A 14,207-nucleotide genomic window follows, 5' to 3' on the forward strand; every position below is an offset into this window, starting at 1 on the left:
GAACTGGTTGTTGGAAGAAATCATCAGGGCAGAGAACTGGTTGTTAAATTATTTGAATCCCACCACTGATTGGCAAGGAAGTAGCATCTCACCAGAAAGGTAAACCAGCCTGTCCTGTCCTATTAATTGATTTAAAGGAATTTAAGGGTATACCAGGTTTATATAATTCAATCCCAGATGACCTATTTAACCGCAAGAGCTATAACAGTTGGATAAATAACTACGGTTACAGCATCCTTCCCTAACGTAGTGCCCTCTAGATCAGGGGTCTCCAACCTTGGCAACTTTAAGTCTTGTGGACTTCAACTCCCAGCGTTCCTCAGCCAGCAAAGCATTCTGGGAGTTGAAGTCCACAAGTCTTAAAGTTGCTAAGGTTGGAGACCCCTGCTCTAGATGGTTTGGGATGGTAACTCTTAGAATGGCTAGGCACCCGATGAATTGTAGATCCAGCACATCAGGGAAGCATCAATCTGGAGAATATCTGAAGGCTTTCATTCAGCATCAAGTCCTTGGTTAGAAGAAGGAGGCGTTCAGGGAGGAAGACTGCCACTTATCTTCCCTTTGGAGATCTCAAAGAAGGCGGAGCAGTTGAAGAGCAGATAAGGTTGGGATCCATTCATAAGGTCAAACTGATCAGAATAATGAAAAAACGATGTCTGGATCTGTCCTTTAGAACTGGCAAATGGCTTCCTTGCCTTATGAATTGAGGCATCAGGATTTTTTATGGAAATTGATGGTTGCGAAATCCAATCTGGATCCATCACCTGGACTAGAGGTTTTGTCTACCGAGCTTTCAGACACGTGCTGGAGCCCATCTTCAGGGAACTTCTCTCTAGCAGAGTGGGTGCTATTCTTTGGGAAGTAAATGCCAGGATATTAATCATCAACCCATATTTCCATTCTGCTGTCATTTCACAAGAGAATTCTCTGCATCTAAGATGATCCTGAACATATTTTCTACTCAGGCATCAAGATCTACAGGTGTTGTAGATTTTTTTAAAAAAATATACATTACTAGAAATTCCAGGGATTGTAAAGTAATAAAAATCCTGATCCATGTTGATTAAACTGGACAGTTCATGATACTAACATGTGAGAGTTATTTTTGATTGTGGCAGGATAAAAATGCAAGGTGCAACTAGGCAAGACAAGGCAATCAGCAAAGAAGTATTGGTTTAGTTCCATCCCGGTATGAAGAAAATATATCTTGAAGAAGTTTTTGTTATGATTTATCAACACTTGTTTTCTAAAAAAAAAAAACCTAGATTATAGAACCTATTGCTTTTGGAGGTGAATTGAGTTGGAGAACAGTTATTATGGAAGCCCAGGAGATAGGTAGTTTAAACCTATTTTTATACTTAGGCTTTTGTTTTATGCTACTGGGTTCTTTTATATGTTTTGGAAACTGTACAGAAATATTGGGATTGGGTGATATAACATTTGCCAAAATAAAAATGCTTCACATTTCCCTTCTGCCTCTGTTCTTCTCCCCCATAAATTGACCTAAGCTAAGGAAAAGTGACAACTATAATGTAAGATCATCCAGTGACTTTAACAGCTGTTAAGTTCTCCAGTCCAAAACCCTAAGGGAGATCATTTTAATCTTTGCTGCAAACAGCCTTCATGGTCAGGTCATGCATAATGTGTTAGCATTCTTTTTAATGCTTGCATTTTTTGTGTGTGCTGTAATCTGGACAGAAGGCTGGTGGAAGTAGCACTGAATTATTATTATCACTTCAGTCATATACAAGTGATGATTGCTGATTCAGAGAGAGAATGAAAGTAATCATAATAGCAACCATTTATTATGTATGCCACTCAACTGTCAATGACGCTGGGCAGATCACAACAAAGACATTACACCTCAACTGACAAATGGTTGCTTACAACACAGCTTAGAAGTTTTGATGGTTCCTCCCTCCAGCCCAAGCAATCACATAACCATATATGTTGGGTGCTTGGCAACCAGGCTGCATTTATGGCCGTTATCTTGCATTTCACAATAGCTTTGCATAAAAGCAGCAATTATTTAACCATTGATGTGATTAACAACTACAGATTCATTTAATGAGCTCAGAGATTTGCTTAATGGCTACCACAAAAATGGGTAGACTCCATTACGATCAGAACTCAAAGACTACCTTAAGCGGTAAAATCAATAAAATACATAATATAAAAGAGGGCAATTATGACAGAACAGATGGTATGAGTCAAGGGGTCTCACTCTCCTCAGGCAAAGGCCTGTATGAAGGTCTAGGGCTTCATGGCTTTCCTAAAAAAAATGGCTACCCAGTTTTTATACAATAGCAGGAGATGCTGTGTGCTTTCTCCACTTCTCTTCTCCCTATGTACCAATGATTGCATCTCAAACGATTCTATTCTATTCTATTCTATTCTATTCTATTCTATTCTATTCTATTCTATTCTATTCTATTCTATTCCTATCTTCATTCCAGAAGACAGGCGTTGTTACAGAGCTGTGCTTCTAGGCTCCTGAGAGATAACATTGTTTTATCAAAGGAACCCAGAATGCGGCGATCTTTTCGGATTGAATCAGCTGAGCTGATGTGATGGGAGATATCATGTTTCATGCATGTCAATTTCTTGCGCCCTCTGTTATTCTGAGTATTTTGCTGCAATCCAGACTTCTTTGCTTTTACACAGCTACACACAAGAAAATTAATGCTAATGACTAATTCTTGTAGATTTTAATAGGCCTTTTCTCTGCATATGTGTGAATTGGGATGGAAGCATGGAATGTACAGTAACCCATACAGATTACTTGGTGGTACCTTGACCAAAACAGGTTTATCCTTGTTTTCATGGGATTGCATCAACGATGTAATTAGCACAATATACCCATGACAGAATTTATGATTGAGCAAAAGCAGGAGAAGTAACTTCTGTTAATCTCTGCAAAAGCTGCTATGTCGCTCTCAGCTGAATAAGAATTTCTAAGCAGTCAGATAAGTACAGAAGTGACAGAAATGTTGCCATCTCTGTGCATAATCAGGTGTACTTTTGCAACACTATTTGAGATGATGCAAGGACCGATTTTTCTCACCACTCCCTTTCCCAGAATCTCTTTTTGTTATTCAAAATTCTCTCAGCAAAAAACAATTTTGTAACAGAACCAGTAGATCAGTCGCAGGGTGTATGTTTGCATATGGAAATTGCCAGTTGTTTTGTCCTTCTCTCAGATAGATTTGCAAACATCACATATGGTTGCCTGCAAGGGGAAGTAGGATGTATGTTCATTTTTTTTAGCTGTTATTCTACTCATTTTATAAGAAAAAGCTGTTCTTGATTTTCAGGGTGTTCGTGAATAGATAATGGGCGTTGGTACCTACCTGATACGCCCGTTCTCGTCGAGCTGCGTAGAGCATCCAGATAGTGGGAGGTGCTCTAGTCTTCACTCTAACAGGCTGAGCTATAATTGAGGAACGCTCCTCCTCCTCCACGTGACTCCTCCCTGCGTTCCCCCAGTTTTACGAAGACGAGAAGACAACAGCTATCCTCTCATGTCAACTATATGACAAGACTCAACTCTGAACTATATACATCATTGGCCGAAACAGGATTCCACCCACCCCCCCAGACGGACCAATTAGGGCGGGGCTGGATGCTCTACGCAGCTCGACGAGAACGGGCGTATCAGGTAGGTACCAACGCCCATTCTCCGTTGAGCTGCTGCGAGCATCCAGATAGTGGGACATACCAAAGCCTGGCTTGTCCTACGGGAGGGACTCCGTCTGGTCCGGAATCACCTCTGGATCGGTTGCCACCTGTTGAAGGACTCGCCTGCCAAAGGAAGCCTCAGCTGAGGCGAAAACATCGTTTTTATAGTGGTGTATGAATGGAGATGGAGACGCCCAGGTAGCTGCTCGACATATGTCCTGAATTGACGCCTCAGTAGCCCAGGCAGCCGAGGTGGCCGCACTCCTTGTAGAGTGAGCGGTAATGCCACTAGGGACAGGAAGAGCCTGTGCTATATAGGCCTTGGATATAGTAGCCCTAATCCAACGGCCAACAGTAGATGGGGAAACCTTGCAACTCAGCGTCTTTGGCTGAAAAGACAGGAATAAGGATTATGATTTTCTGATTGATTGAGTATGGTAGATGTAAATACGAAGAGCCCTTCGCACATCAAGAGTGTGCCACTGCCTTTCTCTTTCTCGAGAAGGCTTGGGGCAAAAATTAGGTAGGATCAATTCCTGGGATCTGTGAAAGGCCGAGTTGATTTTAGGCATAAAGGCGGGGTCTGGTCTCAGGACCACCCGATCAGCGTGGAAGACGCATACGTCCTTTCTCACGGATAGAGCTGCTATTTCAGATATCCTTCTTGCTGATGTTATCGCCACCAGGAACACCACTTTGAGTGTGAGGAACTGAAGTGGCGCCTCCCTGAGAGGTTCGAAGGGGGGTTTAGTTAATGCCATAAGAACTTTATTAAGATCCCAGGTAGGATACCTGTGAATCACCGGAGGGCGTAGATTGGAAGCCCCTCTAAGGAAGGACCTTATGCGAGGGTGGTGTGAGAGTGAGCCAGAAGAACTGCTAGAGATCACCGTTGCCAGGGCTGCGACCTGCCTTCTCAGAGTGTTGGGGGAGAGACCCCTATCTAGCCCGGCCTGTAGGAAGGCTAGGAGTTGGGCGATTGAAGGTGAGAGCAGATCCACAGACGACTTACGGCACCACTGACAAAAGATATTCCAGGTTGCGTCATAAATGCGAGTAGTCAAAGGCCGCCTTGCTGCCAAGATGGTATTGATGACCTGGGCCAACAAACCCTCATCCTTTAATCTTTCCCGCTCAACCTCCAGACGGCTAGCTGAAGCCACTGCGGGTCTGGATGCTGAAGAGGACCCTGGGACAGAGAGATCCTTTCGAGGGGGATCCTCCACGGTGGGGCCACTGATAGATTGCGAAGATCCGCAAACCACGGTCTCCTGGGCCAAAACGGGGCTATCAGGAGGACCTCCGCCTGTTCGAGGATCAATTTCTGAATCACCCTGGGTATCAGTGGGAGGGGTGGGAAGGCGTATAGAAGCCCGGTGGGCCAGGGGCAATGCAGGGCATCGTGGTTCTCTGCGCTGTCGGCAGGATAACGAGAGAAGAACCTCGGTGTCTGGGCGTTGAGAGGAGATGCGAACAGGTCCACCACGGGCTGACCGAATCTCGCTGCTGCCTCCCTGAACAAGGAGGGGTGCAGGCGCCATTCCGATTGGTCCAGCTTGGCCCTGCTTAGCCAGTCTGCTTGGACGTTCAAGACCCCCGAGATGTGCTCTGCCCTGATGGATAAGAGATGTCTTTCTGCCCATCGACAGATTCGCTCGGCCTCTCTCATGAGACGGATGGAGTGAGTGCCCCCTTGACGGTTGATGTGGGCCTTGGTGGTAGTGTTGTCTGTTAAAACCAGAATGTGACGGCCTCGTACCTGAGGGAGGAAGGCACGTAGAGCCAGATATACTGCATGCAGCTCCAGCCAGTTGATGCTGCAGCGTCGCTCGGTTGTTGACCAAGTTCCCTGGGCTGAAAACGACTGCATGTGAGCTCCCCATCCGTAAAGGCTGGCGTCTGTTGTGAGAGTGACCCTCTGGGGCTCCTTGAAGAGATGACCTTGGTTGGTAGACGGTCTTGTCCACCAGAGAAGCGAGGCGAGAACCCTTGGGGGGACCTTCACCACGAGACCTGAGTTGCTCCTTCCGGAACGTTGGTAAGGCAGGAGGAACCACTGCAGGGATCTGGAATGTAAACGTGCCCAGGGAATAATTGATATACAGGAGACCAACTTTCCAAGCAGCTTGGATAGGTTTAGTAACAAAGCCCTTTTATTTTGCCTGATTGTCTTGAGAGCTTTTTGTATACTGGTGAATCTCTCTTGGGAGAGGAATACCCTCCCTTGAACCGAATCAATTACAGCTCCTAGATGCGCTATACGGGTGGAAGGATTAAGCTGGCTCTTTTCCCAGTTAACGAGGAATCCATGAGCCTGAAGCACTGAGAGGGTAATCTTAGTGTCACTCTCAGCCTGATGTCGGGTAGGAGACAGAATAAGGATATCGTCAAGGTAGCAGTGAATGCGAATAGGGAAGTGTCTAAGGTGCGCTGCCAGGGCCGCCAACACCTTGGTAAAGGTCCTCGGGGCCGAGGCAAGACCGAAAGGAAGGGCTATGTACTGGAAATGTTGATTGTTATAGCAAAATCTCAGATACTTGGAATACGAGGGGTGAATGGGTACATGGAGATAAGCCTCAGAGAGATCGATGGAAGTGAGCCAGTCTCCCTTCCTAGTAGCCTGTAAGATAGACTGAAGTGTGTGCATCTTGAATTTGTGATGAACAACATAGCGATTGAGCCTCTTTAGATCTAAAATGGGTCTCCAACCCCCGGAATGCTTCGGGACCAGAAAGAGGAGGGAATAAAACCCCCCTCCCCGCTGTGACAAGGGTACAGGCTGGATGGCCTTGATATTGGAAAGATGAGTGATAGCGGCCGCCATGAGAGCCCGCTTAGTCAGGTCCCTGGAAAGGGGAGAAACCATAAAGTGCTCCGGAGGAGGCGATTGAAACTGAAGAGGGAGACCAAACCTTACAGTATCCCTAACCCAGGAATCAGACGTGGATAAGTCCCACTGGCCGGCAAAGTACTTAAGGCGACCGCCAATGGGATAAGAAGTTGAAGGGCTACCTGGGACGGCGGGGAGCTTTATTCCCAGCGCCTCGGAAGGGTCTCCTGTAGGAGCCTCCCCTTCTATTTCTATCCCCCGAGTCGCTCCGGTCCTGATAGGTCGACCGGAACATCGGGGAGCCCTGATACCTGGGGGTGAAGGCCGGTGGAAAGGAAGATCGAAAGGAGCCCCTCCGAAAGGACTGAGACCCTCTAGACTCTTGCCTTCGAAAAAGAGATGGAAGGAGCTTCTTCTTATTCCGGCTCTCCATCAGCAACGGATCAAGTGCTGGGCCAAACAATTTTCCCCCTGACAAAGGAGCTGAGGCTAATTTGGCTTTGTTCTTGACATCGGCCTGCCAGTGCCGAAGCCATAGTAACCTACGTGCAGAGACGTGCGAGGAGATGGCCCTAGCGGAAAATTTTACGGAATGAAAAGTGGCATCGGCCGCGAACTCTGCTGCGGCCGTTAGTTTCGCAATGTCCTGATGTGCCCTAGTGTTTGAAGGGGGGGACATGCTGTCTTAACTGCCTGAGCCACCTGATAGAAGCTCGGGTGAAGAATGATGCGGCTGTGGCTGACCGGATGGCCCAAGCATCCGGCTGGTGCGTTCACCGTAAAGCCATCTCAGCTCGCTTATCCTCCGGCTTCAGCGCTTCTAAAGCGTCGGTGGGGTTGGATGAGGATGCTAGCCTCACTATTGGATCATCTACCTCCGGAGTGTTTAGCATGTTGGAAAACTCCGAGTTGAGATTGAACAACCTCTTGTCTTGACTGGAGGGAGCAGGAGAGGGGCCCACAGAGGCCCATTGTCTAGCGACCAAATCGGAAAAAATTGGGGGAGTTGGAACGACCTCGGTTTTGATGACCGGCTGTCTGAAAACTGAGTCTTCTGGTCCCCCCGGGATCGCCGGTGATGGCTCAGAAGGAGCCTGGGGAATCAGGCCCGAGACATTCTTTGCCTTGAATAACAAGGACTTAAACAAGTGAGGCTTAAATAAGCCTACGAATACTGGCTGGTCAGGGGAAATGCCCTCGTCCTCAGACATCTCCCCTTCCATGGGGTCTACCTCAAAGAATGGTTCTGAATACTGGATCGACCCCCTGTCTGAATCTTCCTCTTCCCTGAAGGGTTCAAACCCCATTTCTTCCTCTTCCTGACTCACCTCCCCTTCCAGGAAGGGGGCTTCCACTTGGGAAGGTACCTGACCGTGATGTGATGGCGGTCTGGAGAGAGATCTTCCGGACATCGACTCGACCTCGGGTGCCATCGTTTGGGATTCTGTTCTGGACAACTGTTGCATACCCTCTGCTATTCCTTGTTTGATAGCCAGCTGCATCCACTCTCTAATGCTGTCCGGAATAATGGATGAGGACGGGTTTTCTGGATGCAAGCCTGCAGCGGTTGGGGTGAAAGTCGCTTCAGGCCGGGTGGTCTGGAGGCTTCGAGCGGGAGAACTGCGCCTAGAAACAGAGGGTTGTTCTGGCAAAGGAAGAGGGTGAGTAGAAGTAGAGGGGGTGGGGGGGGCTGGTGGTACAGACTGAGATTCCCTAGAGCGTCTATCAAACTCCTTCTCCAAAGCCTTGTGACGCCTTAGGGCATCCCTTTGAGAGGCTTTGTAAGATTCCTCGGTCCGCTTGCGCAGATGGTGTGTCTTTGCCTTAGCCTTCAAAGAAGGACCTCTGGGATTTTCTTCTGCCATAATAAATCCTGAATAAGATAATATTAATACAAAGGCGGTTGGCACGCCTAGGAGTTCGGCCTAGCTGTGGGCCGGCTACCTTAACGTTGGGCCGCGTCCCCCTTTTGGTAAAAAGTTTTCGTGTTATTTGTATTTTATTTATTTATTTATTTATTTATTTATTTATTTGTTTATTTATTTATTTATTTATTTTTATTTTTATTTTTTGAACAAAAAAAAGATCAAAAATAGGCCAAAACTAAACCATAAGGTAATTCAAAAAAGGGTAAATTGTAAAAGAACCAATAGATCGAATGAACGCTGGGGCCAGGCAAAAATGATCTAGAGTAAAAAATTAGAAGAAAAATATATATATAAATATATATCTATGGAAGAATCGTAATGGCCTCCTGAGACAGCCTCCCAACACCAATGGGAAGTAGGTGCCTCTCCTCCACCTCTGAGTCGCTGCGGTAACCAACCAATTGAATTAAAACAGGGCAGCAGGGCACGGAACCACAGACCCCTTTAAAACCACAATGAACTTCAAACAGGCCTGCCGGTCCTGTTCTAAGCCTCTCAAAATCGTCGCAGCAAAAACGAAAGTGAAAAAACAAAAAAACAAAATGGCGGCCGGCCACGAGGCGCACCCAAAATGGCCGCCGGAACCAGCACTCACTCAGAGGGGAGGAAAGCCCCTCGATAACAGTAAAAAAACTGCCGAAACTAGGCAGAACGAGGGGCCTGAGAGAGCAGAGCTCGCCCTCTCTCCTGCGTTCGTGGGGGGGAAGACGCAACGAAGCGCTATCCAGCGCGCCAGCACAAGCCGCTGTGAGGAACGACACGGCTTGGAAACAGCAGGCACCAGAGTGAGGGGGTGGGGGGGCGAAAGGGCCCTAAACCCCCCAATCTCCCCCTGAGGGGCGAAAATAAACGACCCCTTCTATATCCCAGACAATCCAAATGCGCAGGGACCGGAGGAAACAAGGAAAAATTCAAACCTGAAAAATATTAATCAGAAATCCCAATTCGGCCAAGGAGCGAAGTGCTAAAACTGCCTGTCTCTGCGAGGCTGAGCTAAAACTGGGGGAACGCATGGAGGAGTCACGCGGAGGAGGAGGAGCGTTCCTCAATTATAGCTCAGCCTATTAGAGTGAAGACTAGAGCACCTCCCACTATCTGGATGCTCGCAGCAGCTCAATGGAGAATGGTAAAGGTTCCCCGCACACATACGTGCTAGTCATTTCCAGCTCTAGGGGACAGTGCTCATCTCAGTTACAAAGCCAAAGAGACAGCGCTGTCCAGAGACATCTCCGTGATCATGTGGCCGGCATGACTAAATGTCAAAAGTGCATGGAACGCTGTTACCTTCCCACCAAAGTGGTCCCTATTTTTCTACTTGCATTTTACATGCTTTCAAACTGCTAGGTTGGCAGAAGCTGCGACAAGTAATGGGAGCTCACTCCGTTATGCAGTGCTAGGGATTCGAACCGCCAAACTGCCAACTTTTCTGATTGATAAGCTCAGCATCTTAGCCACGGAGCCGCCGCATCCCTATTAATGAATAAAGCCTGCTAAAAAATATGTTCAAATGGCCCACCTCCACTTCTGAGATGGTACCCTTCTTTGCCAATTCCCTCTCTTGTTCCCACTTCCCTTTCCAAAATAATGAATGACAAAGGCTAATAGATTTTGCATATTTTGTGGCTGACCTTGGGCAGAATTGTCTTAAAGGGCAGACTCCTACTGAAACCTTATTTTCCTCATAAAGCTAGGGACAAAATGACAGCAATGTTATGAGGACACAGGAAAAAATGACAGTTACAGGGCATGTTGTGATTTGAATAGGTGCACCTGGACAAAGGCCCTTTGCACAGAAAAGGAATTTATTTTATTTTTTAAGTTTTTCTGACAGAAAGTCATTGCAGTCTCTTTAAAAAAAAAAAAAACAGGCTTCTGAGGCAGTTGTGGCTGAACAATAGTTGACCCCAAAAACAAAAAAAATAGGCACAAAAACCAGAGTTTCTTGTATTTCTAGGTGAGGATTTTTTTAAAAAAAACCAAAGATTAAATTTTTTCTTAAGTTACCTTACCAAAAGTTGTGAAGTCCAGCATTGTTATATATATGATGCAAAAAATATATATGGGATAATGCTTGGAGACTGTGAATTGTGCCAGCTGCATAAAATAACTCAGTATTATGGTCATAAGTTGTGCCGGTCATTAAGTATATCACCATGCAAACATGCCTGATTTTGTGACCTTTTTTGTAGTTAGTCATTAAGTAAACACTATGGTTGTTAAGCAAACACCAAATTCATTAAGCCAATGCAGTTGTCATTAAGCAAATCCATTTATCCACAGTGGGCATTTTTTGCCTGAAATCAGAAGTAAACACTTGTTTCTGGCAAAAAAATGTTGTAAATTGTGGTCACTGCAAATAGCCATAAATGCGGGTGAGTTGCTAAGTACCCAAAATGCAATCACATGACCACAGGGGAGGTGGCCATCAGAATTTTAAAACTGGGTTGTAAGTACCTTTGGGGACACCCGTCATAACTTGAAACAGTCACTAAGCAAACAGTCATAAGTTGAGAATTATTTTTATCCAGCCTCCTGATGTGTTGAGTATTTTTTTAATGGGAAATACAGTATGGGGAAGAGCCATAGTTGATGTAATAATCAGTGCATTTGATTTTAGGACAAGATAAGCCTCTTAAGACAAGAGAAGCCTTAGCAAATAGCGGCATCCTGTTGACTTTTCATGGATTTGGAAGCTAGTTAACCCTTGAATAGGATACCCCAGAGAATCTCAGGATTAAAGCTACAACAGGAAATCAGGAAAATACCCTAAGAAAACTGTAATAATATGTTTGGGTCGTTTGCTGGAGCAGGGCAAAAATACAACTGTTTGTTTCTTGTGCCTTGACTTTTTTTCCTGGAGCAGGGCTTGGTGTTGAGCTAATTTTGCCCATGAAATTAGGTTTGTTTGGTGTATTTTAAAGATCCGGTGGATTTCCCATGGTTTTTCTTACTAGTTTTTGAGGGGCCAGGCTGGCACACGAAGGAAAAGGAGAAGTTTCCATAGATGTATCCAGAGATAATAGACAGCTGGTCTCCTGGCGGCTGTTTGAACCAAAAGGACACCTGGCTTCCTAGAACTGCATCTTCTCAGAGCCACCAAACAAGGCACCATGTGGTGTAGTCTTTCCCATTAAAAACGAAAAAAATAAAGATTCATCGGCAGCTAGATTAAGAAGGCTTTGTTTTTCAAAAGAGATATGGGGGAAAAAACTTTGATGTTGTTTCATTACAGTACTTTAAAATGTCTGATTTGGAATTTCTTTTACCTGTACATATGAGGTAGACTAAAAGTCACCCCCCCACCCGGCCCCAACACAAGTTGTTATATAAATTATATCCCTTGTTTGAATTGGTTGCCATTTTCTTCATTTGACCCATGACCTTTGAACATACTTCAGTACAGTAACATTTTCTCTGGAAAAAAACAACCCTCCTATTATTTATTTTTGTTGTATAAAACTAGAGAAAACAAAAAATTAACTGAAACATTAATAATTAAATAAATATATTAAATTAATAAAATATATTGTGATTAGGCCTGACTTTTGGTGTACCCTGTATATCAGGACAGGGAATGTGATTCCAATGAATATAATGTGCCCCAAGACACCTCTCTGGGAGACACCCCCCCGACTGCCTGTCTCACCTGGTTTTTAAAGTGTTATTTTAAATTAAAAAATTAAAAGCTACAAAAACTGGCCTCTAGTGTCATATCTCGTAGCAGAAATGTCTATGGGCCCCTTAAGGCCATTGTTGGGATGGTAACTGCTTCCCAATCTGGTAAATAATTGTCTATTAATTAGCACTATGGCATCCATTTTATCTAAGCCAAATAGCCCACCATAGCCCACTTTTTCAACATAGATCACCCTGTCCTTGAATGGTTGGGTGGACTGGACATTAATATCTGAACCACTATAAGCAGTGGTGGTATGCTACCGGTTCAGACTGGTTCAGCCGGACCAGTAGTTAAAAAAAAAAAAAAAGCCTCCAACAATCAGCTGAGAGGAGGAAAAAAATCTTCCCACAATCAGATGAGAAGAGAAAGAAGAGGAAAGCGCAGGATCGGCCCTCTCACCTGCACTTTTCTTTATCCTTTCAGCTGATTGGCGCTGCAGGACTTTCCTCTGGGGTGAGGAAAGCTGCGTGTGCATGTTAGGTGTGCACACATTAGGTGCGCACACGTTAGGTGCGTGTACACACATGTGCGATCACCGAACCAGTAGTGGAACAGGTAGGATCCCACTGCTGACTATAAGTCCATGTATTTGCCATATGCTAAAATAAAGCTCACCATAGGCATTTTCTGTGTTTATCTCCTCAGGCTCCCAGAATTCCAGCTGGGCTTCCAGTAGACTTCCCACTGGCCTGCTCCTGCTCCCCAAGTTGAATTTAATAAGTAGTGTATTGTTTATGATAACAATACACTACTTATTAAATTGTTAGTGATTGTTAGTGAACAGCACAACCATGCATGACCACAGGGAAGGGGATTGAAACACTGAAGATGGTGCACACCTAAAAATGGTTGAAGTTGATTACCTGATAGTGGCCACTAACCTGACTTTTTCAGCTTTCTTTGGACAACCCTGAACTCAAATTGCCAATATTTATATTTATAACTGAAATATAGATAGTCCCCAATTAGCAGTCCCAATTGTAGGTCATTAAGCAGAGCAAATGCTACGTGAAGCCACAATTATGCTCACAATCTTATTTCAGACTTGGCTTTGCTTTAAAGACCAGTGAAGGACATAAACATGAGAATTGGTCATTTTTCATCACTGTCATAACTGCGAGAACGTTTGCTAAACAAGGACTTCCTCAATTTGTTCACTTTCCCCTTTTTCCCCCACCATCCTTGCCTCACCTATTTCACAGCTGCAACCCTTCAGTGATTGGGCATTTTTCTCCTTCCTGAAAACCGAAGCCAGGCAGTTAGTTTCAAAGTCTCTTGTGCAACGTTAAGTCACTTGGTTTTACAGGTGGCTAGGGAGGAGTGAGCAAAAGGCTGCTACAAACCTGTTGTTGTTCTGGAGCAGCTCTGCAGGGGCTGGAGAGTTAATCTTTTACCTGGCTTCTTCAAACAAGCTCACAGGAGTATCCACTCCAGAAAAGCCTGTGTAACTAGCTAGATCCTGTTGCATAGCTGGGGCCAGGTCTCCAGCATTCACTGGGCAGAGGCACTTTCCCCCTCCTTTGTCCTGTGGCTGACCTCTTTCCATTCCCCATTCCCCTAATGCAGCTTTTACTACCTTCGTGGATTTTTGTGGTTCTGAATTCTTGAGCCCTCCGGAATTCCATTTTAATAAGCATGCTCTCCAGCTGCTAGGCATGATTCTAAGGCCAACTGTGGCAGCCTTTCAGGAAAATGTGTTTTTTTTTTCGGGTCGGGGGAGGGAATTGGTGATGGTGGTTTCCTTTCCAGCTTGACTGATACTACAACAAAAGTGCTCTTTTTTCTGTTCCCTCCCTCCCCCGCCCAATCCAATCTTTATTCAGCCTCATTTCTCAGAAGGTTGACTCAGGCTCTTCCAATGTGAAAATTTTCATTCCCATTTTACCATGTCAGTTTCTGTCTTCCCAGGAAGTAGTTTGGAACAAAATGTCTGTTGGGGTATTTATCAACAAGTCAGCCTTCTCCAAACTTCCAGCATTCCAAGTAGGACTGATTTAGAGTCCTTCTACTTCTCCAGGACTTCTTTGGAAGACACCAAATGGCAGGAGAGACACAGTTAATGGGATCGCAGGCGTCCAAACAAGATTCAATC

At 45.3% G+C, this 14,207-nt stretch overlaps 1 long non-coding RNA gene and 1 pseudogene across 2 annotated transcripts in view; both read right to left on the reverse strand.

The window, feature by feature from the left end:
• LOC148132431 (uncharacterized) overlaps nt 1–13,787 on the reverse strand; it is a 33,283-nt gene extending 19,496 nt beyond the window's left edge. For both annotated transcript variants that reach the window (XR_015747341.1, XR_015747340.1), the window contains exon 1: nt 13,692–13,787. This is a non-coding gene — a long non-coding RNA (uncharacterized LOC148132431). The remainder of the gene's footprint in view (nt 1–13,691) is intronic.
• On the reverse strand, nt 6,687–7,731 carry LOC148132432 (uncharacterized; annotated as a pseudogene).
• Nucleotides 13,788–14,207: the final 420 nt, after the last annotated feature.

Source organism: Notechis scutatus, chromosome 2 (assembly GCF_049901735.1).
Source record: "Notechis scutatus isolate UNSWTSFEM ecotype Mainland chromosome 2, rNotScu1.2, whole genome shotgun sequence".
Lineage (NCBI taxonomy): Eukaryota > Metazoa > Chordata > Lepidosauria > Squamata > Elapidae > Notechis > Notechis scutatus.